The sequence below is a fragment of the Struthio camelus genome, chromosome 29 (assembly GCF_040807025.1).
Source record: "Struthio camelus isolate bStrCam1 chromosome 29, bStrCam1.hap1, whole genome shotgun sequence".
Lineage (NCBI taxonomy): Eukaryota > Metazoa > Chordata > Aves > Struthioniformes > Struthionidae > Struthio > Struthio camelus.
This window is the reverse complement of record NC_090970.1, coordinates 6,776,673-6,788,393: the sequence shown is the minus strand read 5'-3', so window position 1 is coordinate 6,788,393 and position 11,721 is coordinate 6,776,673.

The window sequence follows — 11,721 nt, the reverse complement described above, 5'->3', positions numbered from 1 at the left end:
GGAGGGTGGGTGCTCTGGTGGGAAGGTGTGAGGAGGGGAGGAAAGCGAGCTAGGCCCTTGTTGTGAGTGTGGCCGAAGCATGTGAAGGTGGAATGGGATGAGGCATTGCGCCGCGTGGTGGCCGTGTGGAGTGGTTAGGAAGGGGTTGGAGGAGGGTGGCCAGGCAGGTGGTCAAGTGTGAGGAGGTCAGTGGTGATTTGGAGGAGGTGAGGGAAAGGAGGCCGGGAGTGGTAGTGGGAGAGGCGTGTGCATGGCAGGGCCAAAAAGGTGGGCGCCCGCCTTGCAGCTCTTTGTGGGGTTCTGTGCATGTTAGTCAGGTGTGGGAGGAGGGTGGGTGCTCTGGTGGGAAGGTGTGAGGAGGGGAGGAAAGCGAGCTAGGCCCTTGTTGTGAGTGTGGCCGAAGCATGTGAAGGTGGAATGGGATGAGGCATTGCGCCGCGTGGTGGCCGTGTGGAGTGGTTAGGAAGGGGTTGGAGGAGGGTGGCCAGGCAGGTGGGCAAGTGTGAGGAGGTCATTGGTGATTTGGAGGAGGTGAGGGAAAGGAGGCCGGGAGTGGTAGTGGGAGAGCCGTGTGCATGGCAGGGCCAAAAAGGTAGGCGCCTTGCAGCTCTTTGTGGGGACCTGTGCATGTTAGTCAGGTGTGGGAGGAGGGTGGGTGCTCTGGTGGGAAGGTGTGAGGAGGGGAGGAAAGCGAGCTAGGCCCTTGTTGTGAGTGTGGCCGAAGCATGTGAAGGTGGAATGGGATGAGGCATTGCGCCGCGTGGTGGCCGTGTGTAGTGGTTAGGAAGGGGTTGGAGGAGGGTGGCCAGGCAGGTGGGCAAGTGTGAGGAGGTCATTGGTGATTTGGAGGAGGTGAGGGAAAGGAGGACGGGAGTGGTAGTGGGAGAGCCGTGTGCATGGCAGGGCCAAAAAGGTAGGCGCCTAGTTGGTGTTTGCGGGCGTCTATGCATGTTAGTCAGGTGTGGGAGGAGGGTGGGTGCTCTGGTGGGAAGGTGTGAGGAGGGGAGGAAAGCGAGCTAGGCCCTTGTTGTGAGTGTGGCCGAAGCATGTGAAGGTGGAATGGGATGAGGCATTGCGCCGCGTGGTGGCCGTATGGAGTGGTTAGGAAGGGGTTGGAGGAGGGTGGCCAGGCAGGTGGTCAAGTGTGAGGAGGTCATTGGTGATTTGGAGGAGGTGAGGGAAAGGAGGCCGGGAGTGGTTGTGGGAGAGGTGTGTGGACGGTAGGGCCAAAAAGGTGGGCGCCCGCCTTGCAGCTCTTTGTGGGGGTCTATGCATGTTAGTCAGGTGTGGGAGGAGGGTGGGTGCTCTGGTGGGAAGGTGTGAGGAGGGGAGGAAAGCGAGCTAGGCCCTTGTTGTGAGTGTGGCCGAAGCATGTGAAGGTGGAATGGAATGAGGCATTGCGCCGCCTGGTGGCCGTGTGGAGTGGTTAGGAAGGGGTTGCAGGAGGGTGGCCAGGCAGGTGGTCAAGTGTGAGGAGGTCATTGGTGATTTGGAGGAGGTGAGGGAAAGGAGGACGGGAGTGGTAGTGGGAGAGCCGTGTGCATGGCAGGGCCAAAAAGGTAGGCGCCTTGCAGCTCTTTGTGGGGACCTGTGCATGTTAGTCAGGTGTGGGAGGCGGGTGGGTGCTCTGGTGGGAAGGTGTGAGGAGGGGAGGAAAGCGAGCTAGGCCCTTGTTGTGAGTGTGGCCGAAGCATGTGAAGGTGGAATGGGATGAGGCATTGCGCCGCCTGGTGGCCGTGTGGAGTGGTTAGGAAGGGGTTGGAGGAGGGTGGCCAGGCAGGTGGGCAAGTGTGAGGAGGTCAGTGGTGATTTGGAGGAGGTGAGGGAAAGGAGGCCGGGAGTGGTTGTGGGAGAGGTGTATGGATGGTAGGGCGAAAAGAGTGGGGGCCTTGCAGCTCTTTGTGGGGACCTGTGCATGTTAGTCAGGTGTGGGAGGAGGGTGGGTGCTCTGGTGGGAAGGTGTGAGGAGGGGAGGAAAGCGAGCTAGGCCCTTGTGAGTGTGGCCTAGACCATGTGAAGGTGGAATGGGATGAGGCATTGCGCCGCCTGGTGGCCGTGTGGAGTGGTTAGGAAGGGGTTGGAGGAGGGTGGCCAGGCGGGTGGTCAAGTGTGAGGAGGTCAGTGGTGATTTGGAGGAGGTGAGGGAAAGGAGGACGGGAGTGGTAGTGGGAGAGCCGTGTGCATGGCAGGGCCAAAAAGGTGGGCGCCCGCCTTGCAGCTCTTTGTGGGGACCTGTGCATGTTAGTCAGGTGTGGGAGGAGGGTGGGTGCTCTGGTGGGAAGGTGTGAGGAGGGGAGGAAAGCGAGCTAGGCCCTTGTTGTGAGTGTGGCCGAAGCATGTGAAGGTGGAATGGGATGAGGCATTGCGCCGCGTGGTGGCCGTGTGTAGTGGTTAGGAAGGGGTTGGAGGAGGGTGGCCAGGCAGGTGGTCAAGTGTGAGGAGGTCATTGGTGATTTGGAGGAGGTGAGGGAAAGGAGGCCGGGAGTGGTTGTGGGAGAGGTGTGTGGACGGTAGGGCCAAAAAGGTGGGCGCCCGCCTTGCAGCTCTTTGTGGGGGTCTATGCATGTTAGTCAGGTGTGGGAGGAGGGTGGGTGCTCTGGTGGGAAGGTGTGAGGAGGGGAGGAAAGCGAGCTAGGCCCTTGTTGTGAGTGTGGCCGAAGCATGTGAAGGTGGAATGGAATGAGGCATTGCGCCGCCTGGTGGCCGTGTGGAGTGGTTAGGAAGGGGTTGGAGGAGGGTGGCCAGGCAGGTGGTCAAGTGTGAGGAGGTCAGTGGTGATTTGGAGGAGGTGAGGGAAAGGAGGCCGGGAGTGGTAGTGGGAGAGCCGTGTGCATGGCAGGGCCAAAAAGGTGGGCGCCCGCCTTGCAGCTCTTTGTGGGGTTCTGTGCATGTTAGTCAGGTGTGGGAGGAGGGTGGGTGCTCTGGTGGGAAGGTGTGAGGAGGGGAGGAAAGCGAGCTAGGCCCTTGTTGTGAGTGTGGCCGAAGCATGTGAAGGTGGAATGGGATGAGGCATTAAGCCGCGTGGTGGCCGTGTGTAGTGGTTAGGAAGGGGTTGGAGGAGGGTGGCCAGGCGGGTGGTCAAGTGTGAGGAGGTCATTGGTGATTTGGAGGAGGTGAGGGAAAGGAGGCCGAGAGTGGTTGTGGGAGAGGTGTATGGATGGTAGGGCGAAACGAGTGGGGGCCTTGTTGCTGTTTGCGGGGGTCTATGCATGTTAGTCAGGTGTGGGAGGAGGGTGGGTGCTCTGTTGGGAAGGTGTGAGGAGGGGAGGAAAGCGAGCTAGGCCCTTGTTGTGAGTGTGGCCGAAGCATGTGAAGGTGGAATGGGATGAGGCATTGCGCCGCGTGGTGGCCGTGTGGAGTGGTTAGGAAGGGGTTGGAGGAGGGTGGCCAGGCAGGTGGTCAAGTGTGAGGAGGTCAGTGGTGATTTGGAGGAGGTGAGGGAAAGGAGGCCGGGAGTGGTAGTGGGAGAGCCGTGTGCATGGCAGGGCCAAAAAGGTGGGCGCCTTGTTGCTGTTTGTGGGGACCTGTGCATGTTAGTCAGGTGTGGGAGGAGGGTGGGTGCTCTGGTGGGAAGGTGTGAGGAGGGGAGGAAAGCGAGCTAGGCCCTTGTTGTGAGTGTGGCCGAAGCATGTGAAGGTGGAATGGGATGAGGCATTGCACAGCCTGTTGGCCGTGTGGAGTGGTTAGGAAGGGGTTGGAGGAGGGTGGCCAGGCAGGTGGTCAAGTGTGAGGAGGTCATTGGTGATTTGGAGGAGGTGAGGGAAAGGAGGACGGGAGTGGTAGTGGGAGAGCCGTGTGCATGGCAGGGCCAAAAAGGTAGGCGCCTAGTTGGTGTTTGCGGGCGTCTATGCATGTTAGTCAGGTGTGGGAGGAGGGTGGGTGCTCTGGTGGGAAGGTGTGAGGAGGGGAGGAAAGCGAGCTAGGCCCTTGTTGTGAGTGTGGCCGAAGCATGTGAAGGTGGAATGGGATGAGGCATTGCGCCGCGTGGTGGCCGTGTGTAGTGGTTAGGAAGGGGTTGCAGGAGGGTGGCCAGGCAGGTGGTCAAGTGTGAGGAGGTCATTGGTGATTTGGAGGAGGTGAGGGAAAGGAGGACGGGAGTGGTAGTGGGAGAGCCGTGTGCATGGCAGGGCCAAAAAGGTAGGCGCCTTGCAGCTCTTTGTGGGGACCTGTGCATGTTAGTCAGGTGTGGGAGGCGGGTGGGTGCTCTGGTGGGAAGGTGTGAGGAGGGGAGGAAAGCGAGCTAGGCCCTTGTTGTGAGTGTGGCCGAAGCATGTGAAGGTGGAATGGGATGAGGCATTGCGCCGCGTGGTGGCCGTGTGGAGTGGTTAGGAAGGGGTTGGAGGAGGGTGGCCAGGCAGGTGGTCAAGTGTGAGGAGGTCATTGGTGATTTGGAGGAGGTGAGGGAAAGGAGGCCGGGAGTGGTAGTGGGAGAGCCGTGTGCATGGCAGGGCCAAAAAGGTGGGCGCCTTGCAGCTCTTTGTGGGGACCTGTGCATGTTAGTCAGGTGTGTGAGGCAGGTGGGTGCTCTGGTGGGAAGGTGTGAGGAGGGGAGGAAAGCGAGCTAGGCCCTTGTGAGTGTGGCCTAGACCATGTGAAGGTGGAATGGGATGAGGCATTGCGCCGCCTGGTGGCCGTGTGGAGTGGTTAGGAAGGGGTTGGAGGAGGGTGGCCAGGCAGGTGGTCAAGTGTGAGGAGGTCATTGGTGATTTGGAGGAGGTGAGGGAAAGGAGGCCGGGAGTGGTTGTGGGAGAGGTGTATGGATGGTAGGGCGAAAAGAGTGGGGGCCTTGCAGCTCTTTGTGGGGACCTGTGCATGTTAGTCAGGTGTGGGAGGAGGGTGGGTGCTCTGGTGGGAAGGTGTGAGGAGGGGAGGAAAGCGAGCTAGGCCCTTGTTGTGAGTGTGGCCGAAGCATGTGAAGGTGGAATGGGATGAGGCATTGCGCCGCGTGGTGGCCGTGTGGAGTGGTTAGGAAGGGGTTGGAGGAGGGTGGCCAGGCAGGTGGTCAAGTGTGAGGAGGTCATTGGTGATTTGGAGGAGGTGAGGGAAAGGAGGACGGGAGTGGTTGTGGGAGAGCCGTGTGCATGGCAGGGCCAAAAAGGTAGGCGCCTTGTTGCTCTTTGTGGGGACCTGTGCATGTTAGTCAGGTGTGGGAGGAGGGTGGGTGCTCTGGTGGGAAGGTGTGAGGAGGGGAGGAAAGCGAGCTAGGCCCTTGTTGTGAGTGTGGCCTAGGCCATGTGAAGGTGGAATGGGATGAGGCATTGCGCCGCGTGGTGGCCGTGTGGAGTGGTTAGGAAGGGGTTGGAGGAGGGTGGCCATGCAGGCGGGCAAATGTGAGGAGGTCATTGGTGATTTGGAGGAGGTGAGGGAAAGGAGGCCGGGAGTGGTAGTGGGAGAGCCGTGTGCATGGCAGGGCCAAAAAGGTGGGCGCCTTGCAGCTCTTTGTGGGGACCTGTGCATGTTAGTCAGGTGTGGAAGGAGGGTGGGTGCTCTGGTGGGAAGGTGTGAGGAGGGGAGGAAAGCGAGCTAGGCCCTTGTTGTGTGGCCGAAGCATGTGAAGGTGGAATGGGATGAGGCATTGCGCCGCCTGGTGGCCGTGTGGAGTGGTTAGGAAGGGGTTGGAGGAGGGTGGCCAGGCAGGTGGTCAAGTGTGAGGAGGTCATTGGTGATTTGGAGGAGGTGAGGGAAAGGAGGCCGGGAGTGGTAGTGGGAGAGCCGTGTGCATGGCAGGGCCAAAGAGGTAGGCGCCTTGCAGCTCTTTGTGGGGACCTGTGCATGTTAGTCAGGTGTGGGAGGAGGGTGGGTGCTCTGGTGGGAAGGTGTGAGGAGGGGAGGAAAGCGAGCTAGGCCCTTGTTGTGAGTGTGGCCGAAGCATGTGAAGGTGGAATGGGATGAGGCATTGCGCCGCCTGGTGGCCGTGTGGAGTGGTTAGGAAGGTGTTGGAGGAGGGTGGCCAGGCAGGTGGTCAAGTGTGAGGAGGTCATTGGTGATTTGGAGGAGGTGAGGGAAAGGAGGCCGGGAGTGGTTGTGGGAGAGGTGTATGGATGGTAGGGCGAAAAGAGTGGGGGCCTTGCAGCTCTTTGTGGGGACCTGTGCATGTTAGTCAGGTGTGGGAGGAGGGTGGGTGCTCTGGTGGGAAGGTGTGAGGAGGGGAGGAAAGCGAGCTAGGCCCTTGTTGTGAGTGTGGCCGAAGCATGTGAAGGTGGAATGGGATGAGGCATTGCGCCGCGTGGTGGCCGTGTGGAGTGGTTAGGAAGGGGTTGGAGGAGGGTGGCCAGGCAGGTGGTCAAGTGTGAGGAGGTCAGTGGTGATTTGGAGGAGGTGAGGGAAAGGAGGACGGGAGTGGTAGTGGGAGAGCCGTGTGCATGGCAGGGCCAAAAAGGTAGGCGCCTTGCAGCTCTTTGTGGGGACCTGTGCATGTTAGTCAGGTGTGGGAGGAGGGTGGGTGCTCTGGTGGGAAGGTGTGAGGAGGGGAGGAAAGCGAGCTAGGCCCTTGTTGTGAGTGTGGCCGAAGCATGTGAAGGTGGAATGGGATGAGGCATTGCGCCGCGTGGTGGCTGTGTGTAGTGGTTAGGAAGGGGTTGGAGGAGGGTGGCCAGGCAGGTGGTCAAGTGTGAGGAGGTCATTGGTGATTTGGAGGAGGTGAGGGAAAGGAGGACGGGAGTGGTTGTGGGAGAGGTGTATGGATGGTAGGGCGAAAAGAGTGGGGGCCTTGTTGATGTTTGCGGGGGTCTATGCATGTTAGTCAGGTGTGGGAGGAGGGTGGGTGCTCTGGTGGGAAGGTGTGAGGAGGGGAGGAAAGCGAGCTAGGCCCTTGTTGTGAGTGTGGCCGAAGCATGTGAAGGTGGAATGGGATGAGGCATTGCGCCGCGTGGTGGCCGTGTGGAGTGGTTAGGAAGGGGTTGGAGGAGGGTGGCCAGGCGGGTGGTCAAGTGTGAGGAGGTCATTGGTGATTTGGAGGAGGTGAGGGAAAGGAGGACGGGAGTGGTTGTGGGAGAGCCGTGTGTATGGCAGGGCCAAAAAGGTGGGCGCCTTGCAGCTCTTTGTGGGGACCTGTGCATGTTAGTCAGGTGTGGGAGGAGGGTGGGTGCTCTGGTGGGAAGGTGTGAGGAGGGGAGGAAAGCGAGCTAGGCCCTTGTTGTGAGTGTGGCCGAAGCATGTGAAGGTGGAATGGGATGAGGCATTGCACCGCCTGGTGGCCATGTGGAGTGGTTAGGAAGGGGTTGGAGGAGGGTGGCCAGGCAGGTGGTCAAGTGTGAGGAGGTCATTGGTGATTTGGAGGAGGTGAGGGAAAGGAGGACGGGAGTGGTAGTGGGAGAGCCGTGTGCATGGCAGGGCCAAAAAGGTAGGCGCCTTGCAGCTCTTTGTGGGGACCTGTGCATGTTAGTCAAGTGTGGAAGGAGGGTGGGTGCTCTGGTGGGAAGGTGTGAGGAGGGGAGGAAAGCGAGCTAGGCCCTTGTTGTGAGTGTGGCCTAGACCATGTGAAGGTGGAATGGGATGAGGCATTGCACCACCTGGTGGCCGTGTGGAGTGGTTAGGAAGGGGTTGGAGGAGGGTGGCCAGGCAGGTGGTCAAGTGTGAGGAGGTCATTGGTGATTTGGAGGAGGTGAGGGAAAGGAGGCCGGGAGTGGTAGTGGGAGAGCCGTGTGCATGGCAGGGCCAAAAAGGTGGGCGCCTTGCAGCTCTTTGTGGGGACCTGTGCATGTTAGTCAGGTGTGGGAGGAGGGTGGGTGCTCTGGTGGGAAGGTGTGAGGAGGGGAGGAAAGCGAGCTAGGCCCTTGTTGTGAGTGTGGCCGAAGCATGTGAAGGTGGAATGGGATGAGGCATTGCGCCGCGTGGTGGCCGTGTGGAGTGGTTAGGAAGGGGTTGGAGGAGGGTGGCCAGGCAGGTGGTCAAGTGTGAGGAGGTCATTGGTGATTTGGAGGAGGTGAGGGAAAGGAGGCCGAGAGTGGTTGTGGGAGAGGTGTATGGATGGTAGGGCGAAAAGAGTGGGGGCCTTGTTGCTGTTTGCGGGGGTCTATGCATGTTAGTCGGGTGTGGGAGGAGGGTGGGTGCTCTGGTGGGAAGGTGTGAGGAGGGGAGGAAAGCGAGCTAGGCCCTTGTTGTGAGTGTGGCCTAGACCATGTGAAGGTGGAATGGGATGAGGCATTGCGCCACCTGTTGGCCGTGTGGAGTGGTTAGGAAGGGGTTGGAGGAGGGTGGCCAGGCGGGTGGTCAAGTGTGAGGAGGTCATTGGTGATTTGGAGGAGGTGAGGGAAAGGAGGCCGGGAGTGGTAGTGGGAGAGCCATGTGCATGGCAGGCCCAAAAAGTGGGTGCCTTGCAGCTCTTTGTGGGGACCTGTGCATGTTAGTCAGGTGTGGGAGGAGGGTGGGTGCTCTGGTGGGAAGGTGTGAGGAGGGGAGGAAAGCGAGCTAGGCCCTTGTTGTGAGTGTGGCCGAAGCATGTGAAGGTGGAATGGGATGAGGCATTGCACCGCCTGTTGGCCGTGTGGAGTGTTTAGGAAGGGGTTGGAGGAGGGTGGCCAGGCGGGTGGTCAAGTGTGAGGAGGTCAGTGGTGATTTGGAGGAGGTGAGGGAAAGGAGGCCGGGAGTGGTAGTGGGAGAGCCGTGTGCATGGCAGGGCCAAAAAGGTGGGCGCCCGCCTTGCAGCTCTTTGTGGGGACCTGTGCATGTTAGTCAGGTGTGGGAGGAGGGTGGGTGCTCTGGTGGGAAGGTGTGAGGAGGGGAGGAAAGCGAGCTAGGCCCTTGTTGTGAGTGTGGCCGAAGCATGTGAAGGTGGAATGGGATGAGGCATTGCGCCGCGTGGTGGCCGTGTGGAGTGGTTAGGAAGGGGTTGGAGGAGGGTGGCCAGGCAGGTGGGCAAGTGTGAGGAGGTCATTGGTGATTTGGAGGAGGTGAGGGAAAGGAGGACGGGAGTGGTAGTGGGAGAGCCGTGTGCATGGCAGGGCCAAAAAGGTAGGCGCCTTGTTGCTGTTTGTGGGGACCTGTGCATGTTAGTCAGGTGTGGGAGGAGGGTGGGTGCTCTGGTGGGAAGGTGTGAGGAGGGGAGGAAAGCGAGCTAGGCCCTTGTTGTGAGTGTGGCCGAAGCATGTGAAGGTGGAATGGGATGAGGCATTGCGCCGCCTGGTGGCCGTGTGGAGTGGTTAGGAAGGGGTTGGAGGAGGGTGGCCAGGCAGGTGGGCAAGTGTGAGGAGGTCATTGGTGATTTGGAGGAGGTGAGGGAAAGGAGGACGGGAGTGGTAGTGGGAGAGCCGTGTGCATGGCAGGGCCAAAAAGGTAGGCGCCTTGCAGCTCTTTGTGGGGACCTGTGCATGTTAGTCAGGTGTGGGAGGAGGGTGGGTGCTCTGGTGGGAAGGTGTGAGGAGGGGAGGAAAGCGAGCTAGGCCCTTGTTGTGAGTGTGGCCGAAGCATGTGAAGGTGGAATGGGATGAGGCATTGCGCCGCGTGGTGGCCGTGTGGAGTGGTTAGGAAGGGGTTGGAGGAGGGTGGCCAGGCAGGTGGTCAAGTGTGAGGAGGTCATTGGTGATTTGGAGGAGGTGAGGGAAAGGAGGACGGGAGTGGTAGTGGGAGAGCCGTGTGCATGGCAGGGCCAAAAAGGTGGGCGCCTTGTTGCTGTTTGTGGGGACCTGTGCATGTTAGTCAGGTGTGGGAGGAGGGTGGGTGCTCTGGTGGGAAGGTGTGAGGAGGGGAGGAAAGCGAGCTAGGCCCTTGTTGTGAGTGTGGCCGAAGCATGTGAAGGTGGAATGGGATGAGGCATTGCGCCGCCTGGTGGCCGTATGGAGTGGTTAGGAAGGTGTTGGAGGAGGGTGGCCAGGCAGGTGGTCAAGTGTGAGGAGGTCATTGGTGATTTGGAGGAGGTGAGGGAAAGGAGGCCGGGAGTGGTTGTGGGAGAGGTGTATGGATGGTAGGGCGAAAAGAGTGGGGGCCTTGCAGCTCTTTGTGGGGACCTGTGCATGTTAGTCAGGTGTGGGAGGAGGGTGGGTGCTCTGGTGGGAAGGTGTGAGGAGGGGAGGAAAGCGAGCTAGGCCCTTGTTGTGAGTGTGGCCGAAGCATGTGAAGGTGGAATGGGATGAGGCATTGCGCCGCGTGGTGGCCGTGTGGAGTGGTTAGGAAGGGGTTGGAGGAGGGTGGCCAGGCAGGTGGTCAAGTGTGAGGAGGTCAGTGGTGATTTGGAGGAGGTGAGGGAAAGGAGGACGGGAGTGGTTGTGGGAGAGCCGTGTGCATGGCAGGGCCAAAAAGGTAGGCGCCTTGCAGCTCTTTGTGGGGACCTGTGCATGTTAGTCAGGTGTGGGAGGAGGGTGGGTGCTCTGGTGGGAAGGTGTGAGGAGGGGAGGAAAGCGAGCTAGGCCCTTGTTGTGAGTGTGGCCTAGGCCATGTGAAGGTGGAATGGGATGAGGCATTGCGCCGCGTGGTGGCCGTGTGGAGTGGTTAGGAAGGGGTTGGAGGAGGGTGGCCATGCAGGCGGGCAAATGTGAGGAGGTCATTGGTGATTTGGAGGAGGTGAGGGAAAGGAGGCCGGGAGTGGTAGTGGGAGAGCCGTGTGCATGGCAGGGCCAAAAAGGTAGGCGCCTTGTTGCTGTTTGCGGGGGTCTATGCATGTTAGTCAGGTGTGGGAGGAGGGTGGGTGCTCTGGTGGGAAGGTGTGAGGAGGGGAGGAAAGCGAGCTAGGCCCTTGTTGTGTGGCCGAAGCATGTGAAGGTGGAATGGGATGAGGCATTGCGCCGCGTGGTGGCCGTGTGGAGTGGTTAGGAAGGGGTTGGAGGAGGGTGGCCAGGCAGGTGGTCAAGTGTGAGGAGGTCATTGGTGATTTGGAGGAGGTGAGGGAAAGGAGGCCGGGAGTGGTAGTGGGAGAGCCGTGTGCATGGCAGGGCCAAAGAGGTAGGCGCCTTGCAGCTCTTTGTGGGGACCTGTGCATGTTAGTCAGGTGTGGGAGGAGGGTGGGTGCTCTGGTGGGAAGGTGTGAGGAGGGGAGGAAAGCGAGCTAGGCCCTTGTTGTGAGTGTGGCCGAAGCATGTGAAGGTGGAATGGGATGAGGCATTGCGCCGCCTGGTGGCCGTGTGGAGTGGTTAGGAAGGTGTTGGAGGAGGGTGGCCAGGCAGGTGGTCAAGTGTGAGGAGGTCATTGGTGATTTGGAGGAGGTGAGGGAAAGGAGGCCGGGAGTGGTTGTGGGAGAGCCGTGTGTATGGATGGTAGGGCGAAAAGAGTGGGGGCCTTGTTGCTGTTTGCGGGGGTCTATGCATGTTAGTCAGGTGTGGGAGGAGGGTGGGTGCTCTGGTGGGAAGGTGTGAGGAGGGGAGGAAAGCGAGCTAGGCCCTTGTTGTGAGTGTGGCCGAAGCATGTGAAGGTGGAATGGGATGAGGCATTGCGCCGCGTGGTGGCCGTGTGGAGTGGTTAGGAAGGGGTTGGAGGAGGGTGGCCAGGCAGGTGGTCAAGTGTGAGGAGGTCAGTGGTGATTTGGAGGAGGTGAGGGAAAGGAGGACGGGAGTGGTAGTGGGAGAGCCGTGTGCATGGCAGGGCCAAAAAGGTAGGCGCCTTGTTGCTGTTTGCGGGGGTCTATGCATGTTAGTCAGGTGTGGGAGGAGGGTGGGTGCTCTGGTGGGAAGGTGTGAGGAGGGGAGGAAAGCGAGCTAGGCCCTTGTTGTGAGTGTGGCCGAAGCATGTGAAGGTGGAATGGGATGAGGCATTGCGCCGCGTGGTGGCTGTGTGTAGTGGTTAGGAAGGGGT